Here is an 8,332-nt window from a genome sequence, read left to right on the forward strand (position 1 = left end):
TACTTGATGACGTCTTGCTATGTCTTACGTCACCACATTTCGATAAAGGACATAGATTTGAGACAATAAAAGACATAGATTTGAGACAATAAAGGACATAAATTTGGAACGTCTATGACGCAATGTTAAAAAGGACATAGATTTGCGGAAAGGACATAGATTTGAGGCTGGACATAGATTTGAGGCTAACATATATAATATATTATAGTTTTAATCTGCAAGGGTGGGCAGGGGGTTTATTTCTCTTATCCCTGTCTGACTCCTATCTCTCGGCTTCCATTCTACCATTTTATGAGGATCCATTTCTTTTCTGCAATCCTCTTGCCCACTGTCAGTGTACCAAATGAGAGAAATATTATGGAATTTATAATATTCATCCTCACAAAATAAATGGCATGTAATATTCTTTTCATAAGGAATATTTATATAATGATATTGTCTATTATAAGGTTTCCAACAGGACATCTGTTATAAGAAATGTCAGTTCTATGCAGTTAAAACACAAGATTCAATTGATACATAGGTAATTTAAATCTTTAAATCACTTTTGGGTTTTGATGCGATAATCACATGTCAACCTCAGCGTCGAGTATTTACCTTTTCGTAACACGGCTAATCAGTAGGACAACCGGAAGCGCTTGAGTATTGATTTCGGTGCTCAGTAATACGGTCATTAGACGACGTTGTCAACACGTAATGGCGGCCATTGTTTGACGTTGGATTTGGCATTTCATGCTGTAAAGGTGCATTTATGACATTCTTGGATGCTAAAACTTAATGCCACACAACATAAAAGGTAAAGGATTATTTCAGTTATACCGAGTTAATTATTTTCAAATAAGTGGAATCCCAAAAAATGATTTAAACGGCAAAAATAAAGTGTAAAATTATATGAAACATGAAAATTGAAATCCCATTTTTCATCATTTCCTTTTCATATATTGAATACACTATTTACACCAACCACTGGTGAATTATATTCGGATTTCGGTCTTAGGTATCCGTCCTTGTCTCCGGGAATATTATACCCACACAAGTTGTCAACATCCGTTTTCAAACTGTTCAAAGTGTTCTTCACAATCTCCCTGGAAAATATTCACGCTATCACTTCGTGCTCAGATAATAGAACATTGTAAACCTCTAACAGCAAATGCGGACCAAAATTAATCAAATTTGAAAGCACGGATGATCACGTGTAATGCCGACTGTAAGTTCTCTAAAAAGGGGGTAATTTCTCCCCCAAATACACATGAATTTTGCTGACCGTCTCAAATTCAACTCAAAAGTCCATTATCAAATCAGAGGCGTCCCATTTCATATACACCAAAATTTAATATTTAAAAAAACTTTCATTACTATATTAACATATAATACAAATGGAAATCAATCACAAGCACTTGTTTCTGTCAATGGGGTGTTCACTATCCATACTCGTACGAAAATTTTTATTTTTATGTGGGTGGGTGGGTAGAAGGAATTTAAGGGGACATTATATTCATCTTCTTATTTTACTTTTATGGCTTATTAATTTTTTTCAATCTGTACACAATTGTTCTTTCCTTTTTATTGGACAGAATATTCATGTTCATCCTGTGTCAGCACTCTTGTCAGAGCAATGTTTATTTTATGTTCGGTTATCACCATGATATAGACATGTACCAGATCTTTCCCATAAAAAAATTAATTAAGATAGCCATCCTCTAAATCATTACTCTAAAATTATAAAAGAAATTTACACATTGAAATTAACCAATCACCCACCCATTTGAAAAGCTTGTACACATGCTGCTTTGCATTACATGAATCCCCAGAAACTAATTAATTTACAATTTCTTTATACATGTTATATCTGACATGTTATATTCTTCCAATGATTATATAAACAATCTACTTAGAAATGATAATCCATTAACAATATTCCAGGATTTAAATTAAAATAAAACTGGGTTTTGAGTGCCCCCAAAATGTATAAAATTTCAGCTTGCATTGTACAATAGACATGTTATGATCTTATGATGTTTATGCAAACTATTAAATATAAAAATGTTATCAAAAGGTTTGGTATAACATAAATTTGCTCCTTGTTAAACCTAAAAATTATTTTTCAAGACTTTTGAAATGTTTTCTTTGTCTGAAACTTTTATGTACATGTATTGAGCAAAAATGCTGGGGACATAATTTATCTATAATACTTAAATAAATACATGTATTTTCTTGGTAATTTATTTGGCAAATTTGTATTCATGTGTTGATAATAACAATGCAAAGTTTAATTTTGCTTTGAATAATTTGGTAAATAAACATTAATAGTAATTGTATGTAAATTTGCTTTATATTTACAGGATGGAGAAAGATGTTCACTATGGATCAAAAATTCAAAACAGAGGACTTTTTTATTCAAACAAAAATACTTGTACATGTATGATATTCTGTACATACAACAAGAAAACAGTAATCAAACGGAATGTCCAGTGATGTTGAAAGCAAAATTATTTTTGTTAACAGAAAACAATAGGACTACAATATATTAAGGGTAAGTTATCCAAAATTGTCTGTTTATGGTTACAAAAGTAGGTTATTGACAATGTGCTATGATTTCAATCCCCCAAATATGAAACAAAAACATAATATACATGGTATTTAAACTGTTTTCATAAGGAAACAGACTGAAAATATTCTGCATTTAACAGTTAGACATGAAAGTTGCCAATGTAATAAATTGGGATTGGAACTTAAAATTTATAGGATATAGGCCAAGGAATCATTCGGACTTTAAGGCCAAATGGTATACTTTTAATAGTTTAAAGATTTTATTCTATTATCTATGCTGTGTAAATGTCAATATCGTTTCATTTGGATTTAAAACCTAATTTCAAGAATGAAGGGTACAGTAATTTAAAATTAATTTAAATGATTAAAAACAATACAAGGGAAGTAACTCTTACAAGATGTGCATTATATCCTAATGAAGTGTTTTAATGTATTTGTCCATATTTTCAGATAAGAGAATGACTTAAGCAGACTGTATTGGGGTCATAGATGGCCATAACAATGAAATACAATATGTTATAATTATCATTCTTCATTACATTTTCATTGAATTAACAAACTTTAATTTAATAACAAAATATTTTCTTTTTTCAGTACACAACACATCGTGTCAGAAGAATAATTTTACTGGAGAAAAAAAAATTTAATACCTGGAATCAGCAATTTACAAAATGTATACGAAATTTATTAAGAGAGATATATTCATGTACAGAATGGTAACCCCACCAAATAACTCAGGTGGTTCAAGTGATTATTAGCAGACATTTTTGTTGAACTAATGCAGGATTAAATAAATGAAGCTTTAGCAGACTATGGGCTCCAAAGTGTAGTAAAAAGAGGATTTTTAAATATGACAGACTCATAAACATTAAAATGTGCATAAGTGAAATGTTACAATATTTAGTAAAAAATTCAGATTATTGACTCAGTTGTTTTCATGAAATTTTTTATCAAAGCAATATCACTGTTATATAATAAATAAGATTCCATATGTTTTATTTTACCGGTATACTTTTGACAACCGAATATATCTTCCCTCAGCTCTGGCCTCAAGTGTTTCCCTTTTATTTTGTATGAGTGTAATTTACAGAAAGCTCATTTTGCTTTTGGCGAATTCAAGTTTTGCCTTTCCAGAATTATTGGACTTTATTAATGGAAAATTAGACATTTGCCCATATGTTGTAGAAGAACTCAATTTTGCTTTAATACTTTTTCAAGAAATTGTATCATAAGGCTAGATTTGATCAAATAATCTCACTTTTGAATATTTATCACATATCACATACTTAAATAATCTAGTATGCTTAGGTTGATTTCCTTCACTTTTGTCCTGTTGTTGAGATTGAGTGAAATAATTTAATTATTTTATTCCTATCAATTTGGGGTTGCGTGGGGATCTGTGTCCCATTGGGAATGGCATTTAACACTGCATAACTATATCCTATCACAAGTTATGATACAGCCAACCATATAACATAGTCCCTGCCACTGAAAGGAGAAAAGAGGTGCACAACATACAAAATAAACTGCTTCACTGAGCGCAGCTAGATACGCCCGCAGAGGTCCAACCCTGAACAGTTGGGGCAAAAATGGACACAATATTCAAGCTTGATTCAGGTCTGAATTTGGATTGTAATTAAATATGTGACATATTATAGGTTTCTGAATAAATGTAGTCAAAGAACTTGAAATTGGTTATATGAATTGAATTTATATTCAATTAAAGATTTCTTGCTGTTGTGCAATAGTCCCCAATACTTAGTAAATCTGTTGTCAGACTATAAACAAATAAAGTTCAATTAATTCTCAATGTCATATTAGAAATTTATGGAAATAAAAAGGGAGCTTACATCAATAGATATAAACAATTCACCAAAGTTTCATGAGAATTGGTGACAGCATTTTTGAGTTATTGTCCGAAAACTGGAAAATCACCCCTTTTTTTAATGAATAAAACCCCATAACTCAGAAATGTAAAATGTAAAATTTATAAAATTCTAAAGGGAGCTTACATCAATACATACAAACAATTCACCAAAGTTTCATACGAAATTGCTGAAAGAATTTTTTAGTTTTTGTCCGAAAACTGGAAAATCCCCCCTTTTTTTATGAATAAAACCCTGTAACTCAGAAACGTAAAATCTAAAATTTATAAAAATCCAAAAGGGAGCTCATGTCAATAGATATAAACAATTCACCACAATTTCTTGCAAGTTGGTGAAAGCATTCTTGACTTATTGTCCGAAAACTGGAAAATCCCCCTTTTTTTAATGAATAAAACCCCATAACTCGGAAACGTAAAATCTAAATTTTATAAAAAACGAAAGGGAGCTCACGTCAATAGATATAAACAATTCACCAAAGTTTTATGCAAATTGGTTAAAGCATTTTTGAGTTAATGTCTGACATGTTGACGACGGACAGATGGACGGACAGACGGACGGACGGACGGACAACGGTATACCATAATACGTCCCGTAAACGGGCGTATAAAAATATTTCATATGGCTAGCTTCATTGTATCCTTTGAATATTTCATTGATTTTTGTCGAGCCTGCGACTTTTGTCGCAGAAAGCACGACATAGGGATAGTGATCCGGTTGCGGCGGCGTTAGCTAACTTCTTAAAAGCTTTATATTTTAGAAGCTAGAAGACCTGGATGCTTCATACTTTGTATATAGATGCCTCATGTTACGAAGTTTCCGTCTGTCATATGTCCATTGTCCTTGACCTCATTTTCATGGTTCAGTGACTACTTGAAAAAAAAGTCAACATTTTTTTGTAATGTTAATTTCTTTCTTATTATGAGTAATAGGATAACTATATTTAGTATGTGCGTACCTTGCAAGGTCCTCATGCCCGTCAGACCTCGACCTCATTTCATGGATCAGTGAACAAGGTTAAGTTTTCGTGGTCAAGTCCATATATCAGATACTATAAGCAGTAGGTCTACTATATTTGGTATATGGAATGATTGTAAGGTGTACATGTCCAACTGGTAGATGTCATCTGACCTTGTCCTCATTTTCATGGTTCAGTGGTCAAAGTTAAGTTTTTTGTGTTTTGGTCTTGTTTTCTAATCCTATATGCAATAGGTCAACTATATTTGGTGTATGGAAATATTTTATGATTTACATGTCAGTCTTGCAGGTTTTATTTGACCTTGACCTCATTTTCACGGTTCATTTCTCAGTGTCAAGTTTTTATACGACCGCAAAAAAATTTTGCGATCTTATATTGGTATGACGTTGGCGTCGTCGTCGTCCGAAGACACATTGGTTTTCGCACTCTAACTTTAGTTTAAGTGAATGGATCTCTATGAAATTTTACCATAAGGTTCAATACCACAAAAGGAAGGTTGGGATTGATTTTGGGGGTTATGGTACCAACAGTTAAGGAATTAGGGGCCAAAAATAAGCATTTTTGTAACTTCCAGACATAACTTGTGTGTTAGTGTATGGGTCTCTCTGACATTGTACCACAAGGTTCCATATCACAAAGGGAATGTTGGCATTGTTTTTTGGGGTAATTGCCTCAAAATTTTAGGAATTAGGGGCCATAAAAGGGGCAAAAAACAAGCATTTTTATATGGACAAAATACTTTAGTACAAAACATAATTTAAAGCAGTGTAAGGAAGATAAATCAAATACATCATTTGAATTACCTCCCTTACACTGCTTTTAAATTATATAAAGTAATGGTTAATGAACAATTAAGACAATTTAAAACAGTGTAAGGGAGGTAATCCACATACAACATTTTGATTACTTCCCTTACACTCTTTTAAATAATGTTTAAAGAAATGCATATTTATAAAGGAAGACCAGTAAAAATATCTGCAAATGTTGCATCTTTTTCTTTTTTACCAAAAAAATCCATATGAAAGATTTGACACCATATTTTAAATTCTATTATAAAATAGATTAAGTTAGCACTATGGTAAATTTAAATGGGTAATTATGGTTGCAAATTCCATTGGAAATTTGAATTGAGATTATGACCATATCTTGAGGGAAAGAATTTCAGAAATTAAAAAAAATTATTCTTCAAATATTATTTTTTTTTCAAATTTCAAATATTGAAAAATTTCAAGAAGTAATCTTTAATAACACAGTATGGCGCATTAGATTTGTAAAATCTTTGACCATATTTATTTGTAATGCCAAATCTGACTGTGTATTTAGATTTTTAATTTTGGGTCCAGTTTTCAAATTGGTCTACATTAAGGTCCAAAGGGTCCAAAATTAAACTTAGTTTGATTTTAACAAAAATTGAATATATGGGGTTCTTTGATATGCTGAATCTAAACATGTAGTTAGATTTTTGATTTCGGGCCCAGTTTTCAAGTTGGTCCAAATTGGGGTCCAAAATTAAACTTTGTTTGATTTCAACAAAAATTGAATATATGGGGTTCTTTGATATGCTGAATCTAACCATGATTGTGTTTAGATTTTTTATTTGTGGGCCCCGCTATCAAATTGGTTCATATCGAGGTCAAAAGGGTCCAAAATTAAAATTTGTTTTATTTCATCAAAAATTGAATTATTGGGGTTCTTTGATATGCCAAATCTAACCATGTATTTAGATTTTTAATTTTGGGTCCCGTTTTTTAAATTGGTCTACATTAAGGTCCAAAGGGTCCAACATTAAACTTAGTTTGATTTTAACAAAAATTGAATTCTTGGGGTTCTTTGATATGCTGAATTTAAACATGTGTTTAGATTTTTGATTATGGGCCCAGTTTTCATGTTGGTCCAAGTTGGAGTCCAAAATTAAACTTTGTTTGATTTCAACAAAAAATGAATATATGGGGTTCTTTGATATGCTGAATCTAACCATGTATTTTGATTTTTGGGCCCCGTTATCAAATTGGTCCACATTGAGGTCAAAAGGGTCCAAAATTAAACTTTGTTTGATTTCATCAAAAATTGAATTCTTTGGATTCTTTGATGTACTGAATCTAACCATGTATTTAGATTTTGAATATTGGACCATATTATAGGTAAATTAAAAAATGTTAAGTTCTTAGACCACATTCATTCTGTATCAGAAACCTATGCTGTGTCAAATATTTAATCACAATCCAAATTCAAAGCTGTATCAAACTTGAATGTTGTGTCCATTCTTGCCCCAACTGTTCAGGGTTCGAACTCTGCGGTCGTATCAAGCTGCGCCCAGCGGAGCATTTTATTGTGTTTTGGTCTGTTTTTCTTCAACTATAAGGAATATATCAACTATATTTGTTGTATGGAAGGATTGTAAGGTGTATATGTCTGTCTGACAGGTATCATCTGACTTTGACCTCATTTTCATGGTTCATTGGTCAATGTTAAGTTTTCATGGTTTAGTATGTTTCTTAGACACTATAAGGAATAGGTCAACTATATTTAATGCATAAATTGATTGTAAGGTGTACATGTCTGTCTGGCATGGTTCATCTGATCTTGACCTCATTTTCATGGTTCATTGGTCAATGTTAAGTTTTCTTGGTTAAGACTGTTTCTTAGAAACTATAAGCAATAGGTCAACTATGTTTGGTTTATTGAATGATTGTAAGGTGTACATGTATTTCTCATTTGGTTGATCTGACCTTGACCTCATTTTCTTGGATCTTGTTAAGTTTATGTGTTACTTGTAGTAAAGCTTTATATTTAGGACTATCAACATAAAATCAATGGTTAGAAAAGAAGGTGAGACATTTCAGCGTGTGCACTCTTGTTTTTCAGTAGTTATTTATTAAAGGTACTACAGTTCCCTTTCAGTTTGCCTGCTTACGACTTG

At 31.7% G+C, this 8,332-nt stretch overlaps 1 long non-coding RNA gene across 1 annotated transcript; it reads left to right on the forward strand.

Annotated features, from left to right (window-relative positions):
- Positions 1 to 997: 997 nt before the first annotated feature.
- On the forward strand, positions 998 to 3,548 carry LOC127706958 (uncharacterized). Its single transcript, XR_007984671.1, has 3 exons — positions 998 to 1,207; positions 2,343 to 2,533; positions 3,145 to 3,548. It is a non-coding gene; the product is annotated as an uncharacterized LOC127706958 (long non-coding RNA).
- Positions 3,549 to 8,332: the final 4,784 nt, after the last annotated feature.

Source organism: Mytilus californianus, unplaced genomic scaffold (genome assembly GCF_021869535.1).
Source record: "Mytilus californianus isolate M0D057914Y unplaced genomic scaffold, xbMytCali1.0.p SCAF_6, whole genome shotgun sequence".
Lineage (NCBI taxonomy): Eukaryota > Metazoa > Mollusca > Bivalvia > Mytilida > Mytilidae > Mytilus > Mytilus californianus.